The following is a 10382-nucleotide window of genomic DNA, read 5'->3' as shown; positions in this document are numbered from 1 at the left end:
CTTCAAGCTTAACAGACACTCTCGTGGTGGTGGGAGGGTGGGGGTGGAGGGAGAGGGGAGTGTGGTTGCGCGTGGGAGGGGGGGGGGGTGGTTGCGTGGGGAGGGGGGAGTGGAATGCAGTATCTTACACATTCAATGTCTCTTGATCATCTCTATTGACAACCCCATCTGGCTAATTGAATCAGGGAGCACTCCTACTGTCTTCTTCAGTCTTTTAGAATGCAAATGTGCAGCCATATTTTCAGCCATTGTTGTGGTCTTTTTAAACAAGGTATTTCAAGTCCATAACAGTTCAAAAAATAATGTTCCATATGACGAAATTAATATGTCTCATTTTTGGCAGGTGTGGTTTTTGGCATAACATGAATTTAATATTTCAATTAATAATCATTATGACCAACCAGAAATACAAAGAGTGTCAGTGTCTGATTCCACTGCAGCACTCAGCTTCTGCTGATCAGGTTTGCTTTGGTAGTTTTACAAGTTAGTGACATCAAGGAACAACCCAACATCTGCACTGCTCCATGAATGGGAATACCTGCTGGAGCAGGGATGTATGCATAAGTCAGGTTTTATTTCCATCTGGCATTATAACATAAGAACATAATAGCTAGGAGCAGGATTAGGCCATTCCACCAATTGAATGCTCCACCATTCAATAAGATCATGGCAGATCTAATCATGGCCTCAACTTCACTATCCTGCCTGCCCCTATAACCCTTCACTCCCTTGTATATCAAAAGTCAGTCTAACTCAGCCTTGAATATATTCAATGACCAGCCTCCACCATCCGCTTGGGTAGAGAATTCCAAAGAATAGCAGCCCTTTGAGAGAAGATATTCCTCCTCAACTCCATCGAAAATGAGACCCCTTATTTTGAAACTGTTCCCCCGAGTTCTTGATTCCCTCATGAGGGGAAACATCATCTCAGTAGATACCCTGTCAAGCCCCCTCAGAATCTTATATATTTCAATAAGATCGACTCTCATTCTTCTAAACTCCGATGAGTGCACCACAACCAGGTCAACCTTTCCACATAACACAACACCTTCATCCCAGAAATCAACCTAGTGGCACTTGCCTGAACTACCTCCAATGCAAATATATCTCTCCTTAAATAAGGAGACTAAAACTGCATGCAACACTCAAGGTGTGGTCGAACCAACAACTTGCACATTTATACTCCATCCCCATTGGAACAAAGGCCAACATTCCATTTGCCTTCCTAATTACTTGCTGTACTTTCATGCTAATATTTTGTGATTCATATACAAGGACACCCAGATCCCTCTGTACCACAGCATTCTGCAGTCTCTCTCTATTTAAATAATATTCTGCTTTTCTTTACGTCATACCAAAGTGGATAACCTCACATTTTCCCACATTATACTTCATTGCCAAACTTTTGTCCGCAGACTTAACCTGTCTTTATCCCTTTGCAAACTCTTTGTGTCCTCCTCACAACTTGCTTTCCCACCCATCTTTGTATCACCAGCAAATTTGGTTACAATACACTCGGTCCCTTCATCTAAGCCAGTAATTATAGATTGTAAGTAGTTGAGGCCCCAACACCGATCCCTGTGGCACACCATTAGTTAGTTTGCCAAACTGAAAAATGACCCATTGAACCCAATTCCCTGTTTCTTGTTAGTTAGCCAATCCTCTATCCATGCTAATATATTACACCTGAACACCATGAACTCTTATCTTGTGTTGTAACCTTTTACATGGCACTTTATCGAACACCTTTCAAATACACTACATCTACTGATATAAAAACAGGAAATGCTGGAAATACTCATCAGGTCTGGCAGCATCTGTGGAGAGAGAAGCAGTGTTAACGTTTCGGGTCAGTGACGCTTCTTCGGAACTGGCAAATATTAGAAATGTCAAAGGTTACAAGCAAGTAAAGCGGGGGTGGGGCAACAGATAACAAAGGAGAAGGTGTAGATTGGACAACGCCACAGAATAGCTGATCAGAAGGTCATGGATCAAAGGCTAACAATATGTTAATGGTGTGTTGAAAGAGCATTAGTACAGATAGGGTATTAATGGACTGAAAATTGAATAGCAGCAAGTACAGACATGAAAATAAAAACAGTGGGTAAGCCAACTGAACAGACTAAGATGAAATAAAATAAACATACAAAAAAATGTAAAAAAGAAAAAGAAAAAATAACTAAAAATGAAAGTAAAATGGGGGGCCCATCATGCTCTGAAATTATTGAACTCAATGTTCAGTCCGGCAGGCTGTAGTGTGCCTAATTGGAAAATGAGATGCTGTTCCTCGAGCTTGCGTTGATGTTCACTGGAACACTGCAGCAAGCCCATGATAGAGATGTGAGCATGAGAGCAGGGGGGAGTGTTGAATTGGCAAGCAACCGGAAGCTCAGGGTCCTGCTTGTGGACTGAGCAGAGGTGTTCCGCAAAGCGGTCAACCAGTCTGTGTTTGGTCTCCCCAATGTAGAGGAGACCACATTGTGAGCAGCGAATACAGTATACTACATTGAAAGAAGTACAAATAAATTGCTGCTTAACCTGAAAGGAGTGTTTGGGGCCTGGGATAGTGAGGAGAGAGGAGGTAAATGGGCAGGTATTACACCTCCTGCGATTGCAGGGGAAGGTGCCATGGGAAGGGGACGAGGTGGTGGGGGTAATGGAGGAGTGGACCAGGGTGTGGCGGAGGGAAAGATCCCTTCAGAATGCTGACAGGGGAAGGGAGGGGAAGATGTGTTTGGTAGTGGCATCATGCTGGAGGTGGCGAAAATGACGGAGGATGATCCTTTGGATATGGAGGCTGATGGGGTGGAAGTGAGGACAAGGGGAACCCTGTCACGGTTCTGGGAGGGAGGGGAAGGGGTGAGGGTAGAGGTGCGGGAAATGGGCCTGACACGGTTGAGGGCCCTGTCAACCACAGTGGGGGGGCGGGGGGGGGGGTGGGGGGGAATCCTCTGTTGAGGAAAAAGGAAGACATATCAGAAGTGCTGTCATGGAAGGTAGCACCATCAGAGCAGATCACTACATCTACTGGTTCCCCTTCATATACCCTGCTTGTTACATCCTCAAAGAACTCATAATTTTGTCAAATATGATTTCTTTTTCATAAATCCATGTTGACTCTGCATGATTGTACTTTAATTTTCTGAATGTTCTGCTACCACTTACTTAATCATGGATTTCAGCATTTTCCAATGACAGACATTAGGCTAGCAGGCCTATCATTACCTGCTTTTTGAATAGGGGTTTCACATTTGCGGTTTTAATATCCACTGGGACTGTTCCAGAATCTCGGGAATTTAAGATTACAGCCAATGCATCCACTGTAGACACTTCTTTTAAACTCTAGGATGCAGGCCATCAGGTCCAGGGGATCTGTCAGCCTTTAGTCCCATTAGTTTTCCTCATACATTTTTTCTGGCGATAGTGATTGTTTCAAGTTCCTTCCCTCCTTTTCCCCCTTGATTTTCTACTATTCTTGGGAATCTTTTAGTGTTTTCTACCAGGAAGACTGAGTCAAAATACTTGTTCAAAGTCTCTGCCATTTCCTTGTTTCTCATTGGACCAACCATTCAACCGACACCGAGAGCCGCTGTTTAAAATATTTCCTCGATACTTCTCACCGAGTGACAGCAATAGTTGTTGTTCGCATAACTGCCCACATCCCTACTGCCCGGCTCTATTTCCTCTATTCACTGTTCAAGAACAACAAACAGTGTGAAACTGCAGCCAAACCAGGAACATGCATTCCAGAAACAAAAACAAGAAATGCTGGAATCACTCAGCAGGTCTGGCAGCATCTGTGGAAAGAGAAGCAGAGTTAACGTTTCGGGTCAGTGACCCTTCTTCGGACTGCATTACAGGTTTGAGGACAGAAAGCAACAATGATTTTCAATAGCAGAATCTTCCCGTTCCGTTTCCCTTACCGTGTCCACAAACAGCCGGAGAAAGGCCTCTTCCTTCCTGCACTTACTCTGTTCCGTGAGCAGATTCTCATTGAGAAGTGGCGCTCAGATCACCGGAGGAAAAAAAAACTGAATTCAAACTGTCTCAATGAAAAACAGACCAGAATTGACCCAGATACTGTCATTATTAAATTAATTCATCAGCACCGAAACACTTATCATGAATGCATCAGGAGGGTCTCCGAATTTATGAAATTGAAGGTGGCGGCATTTATTAAATTGTTGATTGAAACCCTGTAGTTCAGTTCTTCATTTAACTGGGGGTGGGTGGGTACAGGGGGATGTGTGAGCAGAGAAACAGAGCGCAATCCAGAGAGGGAACGGAAAACACACCAGGACAGATGTGAAATAGGTCAATCCACTGTGACAATAACTCCATCACTGACTCCATCCTGACAGTAACCAGCCCTTTCACAGAGACTGTGGGTGGCTCCGAAAAGAACCTTTGGGTTATTGGATGACATTTTGGCCAATTTACTGTTTCTGAGAGCTCTGAGTGCTGGTTTTCTTGGGCAGCAGCACGGCCTGGATATTAGGCAGCACCCTGCCCTGAGCGATGGTCACTCCTCCCAGCAGCTTGTTGAGCTCCTCGTCGTTGCGGACGGCCAGCTGCAGGTGTCTGGGGATGATGCGGCTCTTCTTGTTGTCCCGGGCCGCATTACCAGCCAGCTCGAGGATTTCAGCTGTCAGATACTCGAGCACAGCAGCCAGATAGACCGGGGCTCCGGCACCCACACGCTCAGCATAGTTACCCTTTCTCAGGAGCCTGTGAACACGGCCCACCGGGAACTGCAGCCTGGGAGGAGCGAGACTTGGCCTTGAACCGAGCTTTCCCGCTGCTTTTACCTCTTCCAGACTTTTTTTTAATTTCCAGAATATACTTTATTCATCAAAATCTGTAAAAAAAATACATTACCAAACAGTTTCAAACAGCATCAAGTCAAAAAATACAAACAGTGTAAAGGAGGTCAGTTTGCTTCAATACAGGAGTGAGTTGCCTCACAACCCTTCCATTTCATTTGTCATGCCAGATACATTTTTAAATTTTACAGCACACGAAATTTTCCCGATAAAGTTCAAGGGGTTTTTCATGGATCCAGCCCCTCCATTCAGCTTGATGGGGGGACCTTACACAGTGGTCTTTCCCCATTGAGCCTTTGCTGCGGCTGCCCCAAGCTTTAGTGCGTCCCTCAGCACGTAGTCCTGGACCTTGGAATGTGCCAGTCTGCAACATTCGGTCATGGACAACTCTTTGCTCTGGAAGAACAGCAAGTTTCAGGCGGACCAAAGGGCGTCTTTCACCAAACTGATAGTCCTCCAGCAGCAGTTGATGTTTATCTCGGTGTGCGTCCCTGGGAACAGCCCGTAGAGCACAGACTCCTGTGTTACAGAGCTGATTGGGATGAACCAAAAACCACTGCACCTCTTTCCACACCTGCTTTGCAAAGACACATTCCAGAAGGAGGTGGGCAACCGTCTCTTCCCCACCACAGCCACCTCGAGGGCATTGTGCGGAGGGTTGAGACTTTGGGTGTGCAGGAAGGATCTGATGGGGAGGGTTCTTCTCACCACCAGCTAAGCTACATCTTGGTGCTTGTTTGAAAGGTCTGGTGATGAGGCATTCTGCCAAATGACTTTGGCAGTCTGCTCAGGGAACCATCCGACTGGATCCACCATCTACTTTTCCTGCAGGGCCTTGAGGACATTCCGTACAGACCACTGCCTGATGGATTGGTGGTCAAAGGTGTTTTTCCGCAGAAACTTTCCCACGAAGGATAGGTGGTACAGCACGGTCCAACTGGATGGAGCATTCCGCGGCAATGTGACCAGGCCCATCCTTCACAACACTGGGACAGATAGAACCTCAGCATGTAGTGACACTTGGAGTTTGCGTACTGGAGGTCTACGCACAGCTTGATGCAGCCGCACATGAAGCTGGTCATCAGGATGAGGGCGACGTTGGGTACATTTTTCCCACCCTTATCCGGAGGTTTGAACATCGTGTCCCTCCGACCCAGTCTATTTTGGGTCCCCAGATGAAGCGGAAAATGGCTCGGGTGACCGCCACAGCGCAGGAGTGGGGTATGGGCCAGACCTGCACCACGTACAGAAACAATGTGAGCGCCTCACATCTGATAACCAGGTTCTTACCCACAATGGAGAGAGATCGCTGCTCCCACATGCTCAGTTAATGATATATCTTGGCTACTCGCTCCTTCCAGGTTTTGGTGCACGTCCCAGCCCTTCCGAATCATATCCCCAACACCTTCAGGTAGTCTGACCTTCTGGTGAAGGGGACAAAGGATCGGTCAGCCCAGTTCCCAAAGAACATGGCCTTGCTCTTGCCGTTGTTAACTTTGGCTCCCGAGGCCAGTTTGAACTGGTCGCAGATGCTCATCAGTCTGCGCACAGACAGCGGGTCCGAGCAGAAGACGGCGACGTCATCCATGTGTGAGAAAAGCTCGAGTAGACTATGCCAGAATTCCCCAGAATTTAGAAGAATGACAAGTAATCCTGCTGACAAATAAAAATCTTAAGCGGTTTGACAAAATCGATACAGGGAATCTGTTTCCTCTGGCTGGCAAACCGAGAAAAAAGGCTCATAGTCTCAGTGTGAAGGGCTCAGTCATTCAGGACTGAGAAGAGATTTCTTTTCACTCTAATGGTTGTTAATCTTTGGAATTCTCTTCCCCAGAGAGCTGTGGATGCTCAATCATTGCGTATATTCAAGAGAGAGATCAATAGGTTTTTGGACACTTAGGTGATCAAGGGATCTGTGCTAGTGTAGTGAGATGGAGTTGAGGTAGGAAATCAGCCGTGATCTTATTGAATGGCAGAGCTATTTCGAAGGGCCGAGTGGCCTAATCCTATTTCTTATGCAAAGTTCCATTCTGTAAGAAATGGGACCTTTAATAACTGGTTCTTCTCATAATAATGTAGAATGCTTAGAGAAATATATCATAGCGGCACAGTGGTGCAGTGGTTAGCACCGCAGCCTCACAGCTGCAGCGACCCGGGTTCGATTCTGGGTACTGCCTGTGTGGAGTTTGCAAGTTCTCCCTGCGACCATGTGGGTTTTCGCTGGGTGCTCCGGTTTCCTCCCACAGCCAAAGACTTGCAGGTTGATAGGTAAATTGACCATGATAAATTGCCCCTTGTATAGGTGTGGGGAGATGTGGTAGGAATATGGGATTAATGTTGGATTAGTATAAATGGGTGATCGATGGTCAGCACAGACTCAGTGGTCCGAAGGGCCTGTTTCAGTGCTGTATGTTGAAATAAATAAAATTAAAATAGCAGGCATAGCATGAGGCCACCCACAGAAAAGCTGTTTCTCTCTCTCTCTCCAAAGGGAGAGAGGAGCAGTTCTTCGTAGCCAGGGTCAGCACTGGTATAAATAAAGATAGGGGCTGAGGAGTATGCTGTTCCTGAGGTGGTCATATAGAAGCCACTGGGCACCATAGACATTCCTGAACTGATACAGGGAGTCTTCCAGCACTTTGTGTACCCTGTTATCAGTACAAGTGTCTAGTGAAAGCTAACAAATGGCCTCCAGTATAAAATGACCTTGAGCAAAAGTGATGGACAAAGTTGTTGTGGGCGGGGGGGGCGGGGGTGGCCACTCTGATACTTCAGTTACCTGTCCTGTATTCATTGGTTATAAGTGTTGGCACAAGTGATTGACAGAGGGTACCAGTCCCTAGAAATAAAGTATATAAACAGGTGCTCGACAGGGAAATAGTCAGTCTTATTCAGACAGGAGAGCTTCCCAAAGCTCGGCTTCAGCTGAGTGTTAGACTTTGGCCTAACGCTTTGGTTGGCTGAAGAAGACTGAGGACACCAACACCAACACCTCGCCTGCTTCATCGACAGGGAGGCTGTCAACACTGTTCTTCCCCACTGTATGATCCGGATCGGTAATCCATTCAATCTGTTATGGGTCGTACGTCTAATTCATCTATTTAGCTTACGCATCATCATATTTAAACTGTTCATATTTAAGCTGATACTTCTTAATATTACATTAAACTGTTGCTTCTTAATAAACTATTTTAAAATCACATTATGAGCTCGGCCCCCTTCTTTGTGTATCTGTGAAGACCGAACCAAAATCTTACAATTCCTTCCCAGGGAATATTTCATTCTTCAAAAAGAGAAACTTGCTGGAAATCTGAATAACAGAAGATTCTGGAAACACTCAGCAGTTCCAGCAGTATCTGTGGAAAGAGGAAGGCAGGAGCAACGTTTCAGGTCTATAGAAGGGTCACAGAACTGGACCATTAACCTGAGCTTCTCTTCTCCACAGTTGTTTCTGGACTGGCTGAGTGTTTTCAGTATTTCAGATTTTTATTTGTATTTCATCCCTTTCCCTTTTGACTATTTGCTGTGAAACTTTCAGCGTTGTGCTCAGTTCTTTGTGTAGTTATGTTTTCTTTATTTGAAGTGATGTAAATCGTATCCTAAAAAATCAGACAGAAATACTGCTCAATGCAGTGTAAAATATAACGGGCACATTTACAAATATCTAATTGAAGGCAACTTTTTAAAGTAAGAATCAATTACCTTTATTTTCAATAGAAAAATATAAAACAATATGAGTGTAGCACTTACAGACAAAATCTATTACCTCACATTACCTGCTTCTTTAACCTTGACAGACTGTGTAAATTTCTTCTCCTATGTTACAGTTCTCATTTCCAGTTAGCAAATGTCAGCAATCTGTGATACAGTGCAGTTTACAGATCAGACCGTCAGTCACAACATGCAATAATTGTTCAGCTTATGTTGGACAGGTGGAACTTAGAAATATTGGGAATGGAGACGAGCCAGAATTGCATTGAGTTTGTCCAAACATTAATTGTACCATTGTGCCACATCAGCCAGCCTGTTGTCCCAGACATGAGAATGCAAATTATTCTTTATATGCGGCTAACGGTCAGTCTTGGTTACTGAGTGGGAGTATGGGATTCATGCTGCAGTCAGTCATATTCTAGTCGTGTATGTGACAGTAGGATTCATACTGTGCTAATAGGTCTCTGTTGGTGCATGTGACTTTATGATCCATTCTGTATCTGTCAGTACTGTGTGATAGAGTGGACTCATTCTGTATCTCAGTCTCATGTATGGTATTTGAGTGTGTGATTCATTCTGTATCTTTAAGCTACTGGTACAGTATGTGAGTGTAGGAATATTGTTGTAATTCTCAGCCACTGTAACTTTTTGAATCTGGGACTCATTCAGTATCAGTCTCTGGTACTGTCTATGAGTGTGGGTTTCATTCAGTATCTGTCAATCTCTGGTACTGCCTGTGAGTGTGGGTTTTGTTCAGTATCTGTCAGTCTCTGGTACTGCCTGTGAATGTGGGTTTCATTCAGTATCTGTCAGTCTCTGGTACTATCTGTGAGTGTGGGTCTTGTTCAGTATCTGTCAATCTCTGGTACTGCCTGTGAGTGTGGGTTTTTTCAGTATCTGTCAGTCTCTGCGACAGCCTGTGAGTGTGGCTTTTGTTCAGTATCTGTAAGTCTCTGGGATTCTGCTTATGGGATATATTCCGTAACCATTAATCTCTGGGATGTTTTGCTGTTCTGAATTCATTCTACACAGAATTACATAGAATTTACAGCAAAGAGACAGGCTATTCTGTCCAAGATTTTGCATTTCCACATGAGCCTCCTCCAACTCTACTTCATCTAATCTGATCAGCAAATTCCTCAAATCTTTTCTGCCTCATATAATCATTTAACTTGCTGTTAAATGTAGCAATGTTCATTAACTCAACTGCTGCATGTGGTGGCATGTTACAGATTCTAACCACGGTCAAAGCAGGATGAAGAAGTTTCTACTGAATTATTTATTTGATTTATTACTGACTATTTCCTATTCACAACTTTTCCCACAAGTGTGAAAAATCTCTACCTCTACCCTATCAAATCCTTTCATAGCCAATGCTTCTATTAGCCTGAACACTGAGCCTCCTTCTTTCCAGAGAAAGGAGCCCAGGCCTATTCAATAATGTGGAACATGTAGTTCTGTTGCAGTAATGGAATAAATATTGTATCTCAGTCTGAAACTGTATGCGATTTTAGATTGGTATGTAATGTGGAGCTCAGGCTGCAATCAATAATTGAGACAGTATCTTTCACTCGAACACTATAGATTTTTGGAGTGCTATGTTATCTGTACTTCAGCCGGTTCCAATGGAATAGATAATGTTATCTCTAAGTCTGATAATGCTTGTTTATTAATTCACAGGACGTTAGTGTCACTGGCAAGGTCAGCATTTATTGACCATCCCTAATTGCACTTTCAATACAGCTGAGTGGTTTGCTGGGCCATTTCAGAGGACAGTTAAGATTCAATCACATTGCTGTGGGCCTGGAATCACTTATACTTCAGACTGGGTCAGAATGGCAGATTTCC

The sequence above is a fragment of the Heterodontus francisci genome, chromosome 35, assembly GCF_036365525.1.
Source record: "Heterodontus francisci isolate sHetFra1 chromosome 35, sHetFra1.hap1, whole genome shotgun sequence".
Classification (NCBI taxonomy): domain Eukaryota; kingdom Metazoa; phylum Chordata; class Chondrichthyes; order Heterodontiformes; family Heterodontidae; genus Heterodontus; species Heterodontus francisci.
The sequence above is the reverse complement of the archived record's forward strand: the minus strand, read 5'-3'. Positions refer to the sequence as shown.